Here is a 12185-nt window from a genome sequence, read left to right on the forward strand (position 1 = left end):
ATAATGAGGTTTAATACATCTTTCAGGTTTTGCCTGCATCCAGACAGGTTTTTATTCAGAAGAAGCCAAAGGAAACCTTCAACTTCTAATGCCTGTTGCTAAACATTCAAACATTGTTGTGATCTGTGCAGATGCCGCAGCCCTCCACTGGGAGCCATCAGGTCTAATGATTGCTCTGCAGAGATGAATCGCCATTTGTTATGGATAGATGACAACCTGCTGGATGTCATTCCACCCCAACGCTGCAGATAATTAAACTCTTGCCAAGGTGTGTTCATCACCGAAGTCTCTTCACCACAACAAAAATGGTAGAAAAATCACAGGAGAAGTTTCACCCTTTTTGGTGATTTCTTAATGTTTATTTTAAGTAATAATGCCCTGTTAAAAAAATAAAAGGCAAAAGAAGAGCAGAAATCTGTGATTACAATGCAGTGCATCGTATCCACACACAACAACGCTGCCAAAGCAAACACAAAGACCAGGAACCAGATTAACCAACATAACCAGCGTGACAAACTTGCAGCCGTCTGAATTAAACCGCATTGAAGAATTAACCTGCTTAGACTGCAGTATACCAACTAAACGTCAGCTGTAGCAATACTCAAAGGTGTTGCCACATCAAAAACTATTAAGATTCATTTGCACAACTTATTTGTATTGATTTATTTTCACTGCTGCTTAGCTCTGAACTCTAACCTCACAATATTTCACTGATCACTTGAAGTGAAATGTTCATGCACAGTTGTGGTCATCAGACAGTGTGCAACAAAAATGTTGAAGAAGAGATTTCTGCAGGGCTGCAGGATAAAGTGTTTTTTCTTTGTGAATCCTTCCAGGTTCATTCACAGTCAGTCAAGCTCATAAATCAGTTTCAACAGTAATGGCCAATGTTATCCTCAACTGTCTCTCTGACAAGTGTCTGTGAGACATGTTTAGGACTTTTTTTTGTCTTTGTAGAAGAGTGAAAGTGTGAAAAGGACAGAAAAAGATTTCTCCGAAAGCCGTCTGCATGAAGTGAGTGAAGACACTGATGGCCAACCAGCCTCTGGGCCATTCTGGATGGCCCTGACCTTTGACTATTTTAAGGCAACAGAAAAAGAAATTCGCTCCAAAGTATTATAGCTTCCAAACTCACTAGACACTGTCTCTGCTAAATAGGGACTGACCCTTAGTAGTTTATAAAGATGATGCAGAAATAAGTAATAATAATAGAAGCAGCTACAGTAGCCAGTAGATGCAGTGAAATTTCTCTTCCTGCAAGCTGCGTAGACATGCGCCCTGGAGACATGTTAGTTTGTTCCTTCTTTGACAGCATGTTGTCTCTGTGTTGCTGAAGAGGAGAAAAAAGAGAAAGCGCTCCGGCACTTGTTGTGACTTGCAGCATCCAGTAAAAGGAAAGAGGCAATTACAGAGTTGGTTTCTCGAGAAAAACCGCAACTCTGGCAGAGGTCCTACAATGGTTTCCATGTCTGAATCAACAAACACTAAATTTGGAATATAAATCATTCAAATACTGGATGTTTAAATACTTGATATGATAAACATATTTCAAGTCAACATATCAATCTTAAAGAAGTACTCCACTGATTTGATATTACACTCCTCTAAAACTGTCAGACTCACGATGTTTAAGAAAAAGTCTGAATCGATGCAGAACCAGGGATATTGTTTAGTTTTATTCTGACACCTATGTTACCCACGATGCAACCTGACAGTTTTGGCGTGTTATGCTGTGAGCAGCAAGTAGTATCGATGTAGTCCTGACTCCATACTAAGGTGCTTCATGTTGCTTTTTCTTTTAATTTGCCAAACGTCTGTAGTTGCACATATTACTATACTGCAGTAAGAAATTGATCGTTTTATTTTTAATTTTTAAGTGTAACCCTTAGTAACTCATGAGGAAATGCACTGTGAAAAGGTAGGTAGGCCATGTGACTAATCATATGACCACTGAATGGATGGAGCAAAGCATAAAATCTGTTTTGCCCAATGAAATGATGATGAAGGATCCAAAAGTTATGACAATATTGTGGTGAAATTTAATGTGCAGGCTTGGACTTACTGACTGCGACTTACTCCTGAAGTACCTTGACAGAAAAAGTAAAATAATAAATAATTAATTGAATATTAATGTGAATAGTGTTCGACAATGCAATCTTTCCCTCATGTACCAGGGGTCTGCATGTATGACCATTTAATCTGAAATTAGGCATTTGTCTTCCAAAGTAGCACTGCATTTTTAAAAAAACAAATGAACAAATTCAGCTACCTAAAATGCCAAATTTTCAGTATTAAGATACTTAAAAAGCTACAGAATCAGACAAAGAAATGTATAAACAAAAAGTATAACAATATCTTCACATTATGTTCTTATCATTACTAACATATTTAAAAATGAATGTATTTATTCCCCACAATACATCTCAGATTATTCTTTATTTTAGCTGTTTAAACTCAAGATACCAGTTTCTCTACAACAATACATATAAATCTTATGTCAACGATCATTCATTTATCATTGGATAACTTTCTCATTCAATACATCCAAGACGTTTCAAGCCCATTTTCTCTTTTGAATAATTCTGCATGCTTAGCCTCTGGAGGATAAACATTTGAGAATAGCTGGACCATAAGGTCTCATCTAAGTTTCCAGAGGTTAACCTGATGTCCTGTGTGACCCCAAAGGATTCAGGGGAAGACTGTTGGAAATAGTTCCTCTGTGTGTGTTTTAGACCCCACTTCCCTCTCCAACATCTCAGGAGGTCCGGCCAGGCCTGGCAGCCCCTCAAAGCCGCCCTTCTTTTGCCCTGTGCCCCTGGGGAGGGCAGCCCCCAACATTTATGCAAAGTCAACAAGCCCTAATTGTAGGATCAGCTTACAAGCTAAATTCCTCTTGAGCCCATTAACAACTGCAGTTAATTATAAGTCGAGCGGAGGGGTGTGAGTGACAGCGAGAAGAGGTGATATAGAAACACAGCGCAAGCGGGGGAAAAAAAGCCTGGAAACATTTCAAGTTACATCACGGATACAACACACACACACACACACACACACACACACACACACACACACACATATGCAAACAGGCGAATTAGACTTTCTTAGGCGGACCTCCCAGACTACAGTAAATCTCTTCTTCATTGGTCTTTGTGGCAGGGATTTGCTCTAATGAAGGAGAGGATCAGAGCAGTGACTCACACATTGTCAAAGTCACAATCAGACCAATTTTCCTCCAACCTCAATGTGTCAGCTTGACAGCAGGATCTATCTGCCCTCTAATTACACTCTTGGACAGCTGAGTTCACATTAATCTAAAAATAAGACATTGATATGAGGAAGTAAGCCATCACATTGTGTCAAAAATCAATGGCTGGCAGCTTGGTACAGTGCTCATACTGTCCCTGTCCCAAGGCAATGCACAATACTGCTAAATTTGCTGCATCTATACTGCATGTGTGGGTCTAGAAACTGCTTAACAGACAATTTTTGGCAAAATGTCAACTTCGCCTGTTCTTAGAAATCCAACCCTTCGAAATCTACATTAACAGGCAGGTGGATGAATTGATGGTTTTACATTTCCTTTTTATGATCTTATCTTAAAGCCAAGCCCTAAAGACAGATTCGGATTACTTTATACACAGGAATAAAAGTTGCTTGCCAATTTTCCTACAATGTTTTCCACTGCTTAACAAGTCCCAGCATAGACGGCACAGCAGCACCCAGCTTCACATAATGTCCAGTGTCTCTCGCATAGTCCATTCATTCAAGGGTGTTTTCATTGTTATCCCCTTTTTGTATAAACTGTCTGTTTTTACGCAGAGCTAGAACTCAGTCTTCCCAAATGACATATCATGTGTTACTAGAAGATGAACGCAGTGACAGTGTGTTGAACGGAGGCACCGTCAGGCCTCGTGGCTCTAAGCCGGCTTTATTGAATTCTCTGTTGTCTTTATGAAGGCCAGGCTAAGACAGGGCCAACAGGTGCCAGTCTCAAGTGGGATGAACATTAGGATGTTCCCTTTGACCCCAGAGGGAGATTGGACAGCTGCAGTGTCTGAGCATGGGTGGATGTGTGGCGGGGTAGGGGGAGGAATGAATGGATTGAGTTCACCAGGTTACAGACAGGGTGTTTCCAGGTCAAGTCCATAGGCAAGTCGAGAAAGACTTAAGTGCAAGAACCTTCTGTGGATGTCCAAGGTAGAGCTGAGTTGGAATATGAGCTTCGCTGGTGTAAAACTGAAAGAACTTCTCAACCACCAGACTCATCTTAGAGTATGCCATCTCTTATGAAATTAAGACCGTGTTCACACTAATACGCTTTAGTTTTAAAGTGAAATTTTGCCACTGTTTCAGAAATAAGTTATGTTCATACAAACACCCCTGAAAACATATATAATATACCCATTTATATAAGAGATAAGATAAGACTTTATTTGTCCCGCAGTGGGGAAATTAAGTCGTCACAGCAGCTCATGCTTTTACAGAGGTTTGTTTTCTTTCAGAAAAGCGTTAAATGGCACGGGCGGGACGAACCAGGACAGGACAGGTCATTAATGACCCAATTAAGAAGCAAGCATGAGTGTCTGTGTCATCATTTTCAATTCTAGCCCACAATAAAACGCATCCCATACAATGGAGACTGTTTTCAAAATTCTCCTTTTGTAGGGGTTCAAAAATGCTGGAATAGCAGGGATGTAGGTTATATTTTATTAGTTATATGACTTTTCTCTTATATCCCACAAAATTGGTCATTGAGTCCAGTAATGTAATAAAAAGCGTGCAACAGAGTTTGGTTGTGTTAACCCTCCACTATGTGCCTTGACTTGGTCAGCCTGCAACAAGAGGAGAAAGTGGGGCACACGGCGAGTGTATGGACGTGTTAAGGATCCCAAGGCAACACCAGAGCAAATCGCTGGCACCATGCTCTCCCTCCCTCTCTACACTCACTTGTGCTCTCTCTCTGTCTCTCTCTTCTTCACTCACCCTTATGTCTCTCTCCTTTCCAGCTGCAGATGAGGAAAACCCCAGAGCAGTTGGCCAGCAGGCCCGTCAGCCAGTCGGCCGGCCAGTCCGCTCTGCAGAGGGCCCTGCCAATCATCATCTGCTTCTTCTCATGCTGTTTTGTACGAGTCTTTCCATTGCACACGTGCGATGATGTACCTGCTGGGGTTAAAGCAATACACACGTCTCAGGGCCTGTGACATTTCCAATAGTTCTCACAGAAACATTTCATACTGATACTAAGCATTTCTAAAGAAGAAGTTGCTGTATTCAAGTACGTTTGAGTCAAAAATTTGGAAACCAACTATTGTGTGCAGACTGAATACCAATGCACATGTGGTCACATTATGTTAAATATGACTTAACATAACATAATGTCAGACACAACACAATATAATTAGATATGGTAACAATGCCACATTAATGTCATTGCTTGTTTTAGTCAGCCACATCTTAAGCAACCATAAGCCATTCCAGTTGATGATTTCTTTAAGGTCAACCAGCAGCAGTTATGTGTTTGCACCTGTGCACACATCTCCTGTACACTCCCCATCTGTGTGTCTCTTTGTCTTTGTGTACTTATGTATGTTTTCTTAACCTTTCTTTATCAAAGGGAGGTTTGCTGAATACATATGCTTCTGTTTGACAATGTCCTATTTCTGAATCTTCGATACACTGAGCAGCACATAATTATATTTTTGAGGGAGGAGAGAATTTCATGGATTCCCAGCCCGGCTTTTAACAAATACTGTTTGCCATTCAATCTGCTGTCACATCATATTGAGTTAGCTAAGAGGCAGTGAGGCTAATGTCTACATTTTGCCACTTTTCCTTTAAAAAGTGACAACAAACTGAAACGTTTTCTCAAAAAACGTTAATACAAAATAATAGTCTTTACTTAGAATATTCAAGAATATTTGTCCTGCCGGGACAACCGGGGGTACTTTGCCTGAAAATCCTTTTTCACAGCAGATATTCTATTCTATATATTGTGAGCAGGAAAAACCAACAATATCTCCAACCTAAACAACAGAATAGGTAATTTGTCAATACCACCATTAATGACAAATATGAACGTTTGTCAGAATGAGCATTTCCCGGATCACGGCACAGGTCATCATGCATACATGTACGGCTCGTGGTTGTAAAAAAGGCTGCAGTTTAACCTACAAAACCACTGACCTAGCTTTAAGGCAAAATACCTTCCTGGTTAGGCGTTATAAAAGACAGTTTAAACACTAAATAAATATACGTCAATGCTGGAAGTGAAGTAAATGACGTGAGCCACGTAAGTTACGTAGAAAGTAAATTTTGGAAACTTTTGTAAATGTAAGTCATATTTTGCTGCATGTACAACCGCCTCAAATTGATGTTTTTGAGAGAAGACTTAAGAACTATTATTACATACTGAGTCTAAAAGCAAAAATAATAATAATTCATATTTTCCCTTAACATTTTCCTTATTCAATTAACTTTTAAATTATATTGATGTTCATTTAACAACACTACGTGTCTGTTTACAGTCTGTTTTTATGCTCTGTCCTAAATGGCATAGTAGGCTATATATATTTCTATTGTAATTCATATTTTGCCATGAGAACAATCACAAAGAACACTGATTCAAACATTTTTTAAGAATCCGTGCCAAAAAACTCAACGTGTATTTTTTGTTTAACATAGAATGTAAACTCTTATTTAGATTGTAAAAGCCTTGAAAATAAAAAAGCGGGGAGAAAAAAGCCCTTTGACATCATCAAGAATAAAGACATATCCACCCAAAAATTGTGGTTGCTGCTGGGTTTTTTTTTAACACCACAAGTAGTTTGCCCCAATCTGCAAAAAAAAAAAAGCAATAATATTAGTTCACATCAGACACATTTTTTTTTCATCCATAAAAACTTCTACATAATAATAATAACTAACCCAAGGACGCTCACATGGCTCCTTTTTTAGGCCTCCTCTCTCTTTGCTCTTCATTTCCTCCCACACACATTTTAAGGATTTGAGCATCCCCAGTGGGGAACCTCAGTGACTTCTGGGTTACAAGCAGTGAGGATGGTAAGTTGCATGCAAAGCATCCAGTGTTGGTGTCTGGCAAATTGACACCTGAACATTCCAATGCTTTAATGTGTCAAGTAATCTCCATGCAGACAACAAACTGAAGTGGCTAAAATCTCTTCTGGTTGAGCCAGCTGTTTGATAGAACTGGCTCTGTGCTGGTAACAACAAAGAAAGACTCAGACGTCCCAGCATATCAAAGAGCTTAGGCCAAAGTAAAACAATTCCTGTGTTCTCATTTCCCACAGTCCACTTAACTACTTACTGTATATTTGCACTGACTAGCCCCTGTGTGTGTTTTGGTGTGACAGTTTGACACGGCTGTTTGCCTGGTATTAAAAAGGTGCTCATTGTAGTCACACACTACACATGACTGTTCCCACTGAGAACCTGGCTTCCTGGCACAATGTGGTAGATGGCAGAGGATCAATGAAGTGTTAAATAGACGAATAGTTAGTGTAAACCAGATCATTTATTGTGCAAATGTTGATTATGCAAAACAAAACTGACACCAAGGAGGAAATCCTGCAGGATCTGACATAAGTGCTCCAAGACCAATATGTACAAACCAACATTTCCAGATATAATAATATCTCCAACATTGTGAAACATTAAAGCCACAAAACACAATGTGATGCAAGGTGCATTTTACAAAAACATGCAGCAAATCTACTGCATATTGCCTTTGCAGAGGACATGTGAAACTATAAGCAGAGTAGTTTAAGAAACAGAAGCTGTCAGGAAAAGATGCCCTTAGGGAAGTATCCATTCATTGAGGTATGTCATATATAACTTAACACCAATGAATGGTCTTCCTGCTCCATGCATCTGCATGTTTTGTGACAGATGTGTGAGGTAGCACTCATGGAGATGAATGACAACACGTGTAACCTCACTCACAGTGACAGAATGGTAACTGATCCCCCTGTGCAAACCATAGAGGTTGATGACTGTAAAAGTCAAGGCAAATTGGGGGAGAAAAATCTCTTATTTATACAGATTTGGGTTGCTCGAAATTTCATCAGACCCACTGCCCTCTTTTCTTATGAAACAGCGGCTTTATATATTGCAATGCGTAATGCAGCATCCTGCACTATTTAACAAACCCAGGACTTTGACCCAGCAGGCTGGTGTTGGTGTCCTGTTGGAAACTTCTTTAATCGTGTTATACATGAGTGACACAACTACATCCAGTAGTTCAGTACATAAGTGGATCTGACTTTTCTACGATGTCTAGATGTTTAGATGTCTAGCCAATGACAGTATTCTGCGTTATCTTAAGTGGACTGCAGTAGAGCCAAACCCCAAGCAACCAGTTAGCATGGCCGAGAGGAGGCAAGGAGGAAGCACCAGGCTTTTGCTTTTACTATCCGGTTGTTTTTCGCATTTCACTTCTGTGTTCACTGAAATGGACAGAAAAAAACATTATTAACATTATTATTTTTATAAAAATGTTTCGAATTGCTAATGAAAAACTGAAAAAGTTCAAATTATTGAGAGGTTTAACCCAGTATATACTGAGGTAGCATAACTGATACAAGTGTTTTAAGTTACATATATATACATATATATAAAAAACACAACAAAAATGTGCACATAAAGCGTTCAAAATAATTTAATTACAGAGAAACATTTAATTTGGCGTCTAATAATATAGTCACACCCGACAAAAAGATTAGCATTTGAAAATTGAACAGAGTGAAATTTCAAGATCTTAATTCATTCATCAATCTTTCCATCTGTCTCTCTGTCTCCTAAGCCTGAGGTGTGCTGTGGCATGCATGCTGTGAGAAATCAGGCCCTGGCAATCTGCCAAGGCAGTCGTCAAACAAAGAACTGGTGCACTGGCCTCTGGGCTTTTCCTGCCCGTCTTTACAGTGAGTAGTATGAAAGCTTCGCAGCCAGGAAAGATTACATGTCTTCTTTAAAACCTTCCTCTGTCTCTGCCAACTGCTACAAAAACACCGGGCTACGAGTTCAGATTTAGAGCGATGGGGGTGGATAAGGAGGTTCTTGAATATACAATGCTGTTAAAAACAAAGATTTGGTGTTAAGTGTCATTCCCCTTGGAAACACAAACTCCTCTGCCTCTAAATGACAATTTAGATGGAGAATGTTATTTTATAGGGGTGACAAATTGCAGGTATCTCTTGTGGCTTTGGGTGAGTGTTTCAGGGCTGCTTGCCAACTCGCTGACTGGGAGCCAGGGCTTTGACTGACTGCTGCACCTGACCGTGCACAATCCAGAGATCAACTGCCATCACCAGCCGCCGCAGCAGTCTGCCAATGAAGATGAGTGTCTGCTCAAAACGTCCCACCCACTTGGCATTTTCATCCAATGATGATGACTCTCTAAGGAGTATGTCCAACCATCCATTTTTCTTCCTTCCTATAAGCCTCTTTAATGAGACGATGAATGATGTGGTATCTCCCGGCAGGATGGCCACACACACAAACTTTACTACCTGGGGTTTATACTGTCACAGTCATTTGTATAGGTCATTTCTCTATGATATGGTGCTCCTGTTTGTATACAGTTTTCTTTATGTATTTCAGGGAGATCCCTTTGTCATTTATATTTGTTTAATCTGTATTTCATAGACTGTGCTGCTAGTAACACTTGAATTTGACACTGAGACAAATTGCTATGTAAATACATCTTACTTTCAATCTTCTCAAGACATAAGTCTCTACACGTGATGGAAATTGAGATTATTATATTAGGGTCAGAGACAAGAGGATGCTTAATAAGCATGAGACAGCTATCGAACAATGTCTAGACAATGATGAGATCTTATTAAGGATTTTATTTTTTCTTCCTTGTTGACTTATTTAGAAGGTAAAAATATTAACCCTGCACACCTTTGGACACCATCTGAGTCGCAGACTCTTGTGCTTTTCCATTCTTTAAGCTACATTTTTACTTTACTACATTTTTGCAGTAGTGCACTTCAAACATACTGGGAGAGTGTAGAATTCACTGGTCTTGCACAGATTCCTTGTCAAAAATTGCAAGCAAGAAAAAGGGAACAGTAATATAATTTCTGTTGTTGGACTCAAATCACACCTCATGTTTGTATGGGCACTCAACAGGTTTTACATGTCAAAGTCAACTGTGAGTGACAGGTCGTATTACACAGCCTGTTAAAATTTATAATGCCGTCTGTGGCTTTGACTGAGCTTTTTCAAGTCAAGTACATGACTTCAGTAATTTCAGACTGGACTTTCTGGGCATTCTTTGTAGCCACACTAGCGGTACACCACTTTGGTCCAGACTAAAATATCTGAACAACTACTGGAGGGATTGCCAGGGAACTTTGTACAGCCATTCATGTTACCCTTTAGGATACATTGTACTTACTTTGTTGATCCCTTAGCTTTTCACCTAGTCTCACCATCAAGCAAAATTTAAATATTCTCACACTGTCTTAGCTGTACTTTGTGCTAATGCGTGACAATAGCATGCTAACATGCTAAACTCTGAATACTGATAGTGAATATGATAAGAAATAATAACTGGTTAGCATCAGCATATTGGCATTGTTAGCATGTTAGATTATGACGTTAGCATTATGACAACATTCAGTAGAATTCATGTTTTTGAGATTTAGCAGCCCTGAAATTGTGAGTGCTACACTGTACACATGCATTTGATGATCAATGTGCTACATTACTTATGATCAAAAACTAATCATTAACTTTGCTAACACTGCTAAACATCAAGCAAGTGTAACAACAAAATACATAGCAAGCCAGCTAATAGTATGCACTAGTCCAACAGCAAGAAGGCCAACTTGGAGTCTGACATTTATGTTGTGAATCTCTTTAAAAGCCAGTCTGAGATATTGTGCCTGTGGCCTTATGTTCAGTCACTCTGCCCTTTTTTCTTCTTTCAGCAATGTCCGCAGAGGTTGCTGAACCTGATTTTGTTGCCTGCTTGCCCAGTTCTAGATCAGGCAGGACACCAGCAACACTCCCTGCCAGCATTCCCAACACCCTGGATCTGAAAACCTCCTCCTCCCTGCGGTCCAAAGTTCCTGTGTTAGCGGTGTAAAGACCAATAATCCCCCTGTGCTATGAGCTCCCTGTCCTGGCAACTCATCTAACTGATTGAACTGACCACAGCTATTGTTAGCAGCAGTTGGTAGTAAGCATTACTTTAGCAACAAGTAAAACTTTATGCCAGGAAACTTGATCAATCACAGAGGTAATGGGCAGAGCAGTTTGAGGACATGAGAGGAAAACTCAGGAAACACTTGACAAAACAGTGACATAGTTTGTGTTGTGCTCATGCTATTGAGACACTTCTCGCAGCAGTTCGTACCTGCTCACCAAAGTTACATCATGCTAAATCAGGGGTTTGGGAAGCAGATTGGGAATCACCACTCTCCCTATTACAAGTCGGTGTAGCATCAAAATTATTTTTGAAATTTTTGTTTTCAGGAAAAATAGTTACTGTACATTTGCTGTAAGACGGAAGCAGATTGTGCTCTGACAGAGCTACTTGCATGGATGTAGACTCTTAGTCTTATTTTAATGTCTCTGGCAAGTCCACCCACTTTATGAAAGTGAAATATTTAGAGTGCCCCTTTAAATTCAAAACTGATTTAAGAACTAACTTCCAAAAAGGGATAAAGTTTAAGCTGATGAAAATTTGACGAGAATGAAAAGTAAACATCAAGCGTGACATGTATGACTTCATGTTGGCAGTCCTGATTAGTTTCTGTCTACCTGTATTTAGGGTTGTCTTCCAGTTGGGACAAACCCACAGTACTCCCTGAATCTGCTGGTTGAGACTCGCTGCTGACTGTAAACAGAGGAGGACGTTTTCCACCACCACTCTTACACTTGTGTGCGTGCGTGCACTCACAAACACATGCTGTTACTCTTGCTTGAAAACATGCACGCACTCTTTAGTTTCTTGTGCTTGAGCGATGTCTTGAGCCCAGCTGTGTGTAATGCATAAACCAGAGATGTTCAGTCTGGCTTGCATGCTAATTGCCTGTGGGGCTCTTCTCCATGCAACGCTCCTGACTAGACCACCCATGATGAGGAGTGGGTGCATTCGTCTCCATTTCAATAAAGCGTGTCATTATCTCCTCGCCTGTGATGTGCCACAGCACCAC

The 12185-nt window shown here is 40.0% G+C and overlaps 1 long non-coding RNA gene across 1 annotated transcript in view; it reads left to right on the plus strand.

The window, feature by feature from the left end:
- LOC131974542 (uncharacterized) overlaps positions 1 to 6771 on the plus strand; it is a 42770-nt gene extending 35999 nt beyond the window's left edge. Inside the window, exons 5-6 of the long non-coding RNA XR_009394667.1 lie at positions 132 to 268; positions 5007 to 6771. This is a non-coding gene — a long non-coding RNA (uncharacterized LOC131974542). The remainder of the gene's footprint in view (positions 1 to 131; positions 269 to 5006) is intronic.
- Positions 6772 to 12185: the final 5414 nt, after the last annotated feature.

The sequence above is a fragment of the Centropristis striata genome, chromosome 7, assembly GCF_030273125.1.
Source record: "Centropristis striata isolate RG_2023a ecotype Rhode Island chromosome 7, C.striata_1.0, whole genome shotgun sequence".
Lineage (NCBI taxonomy): Eukaryota > Metazoa > Chordata > Actinopteri > Perciformes > Serranidae > Centropristis > Centropristis striata.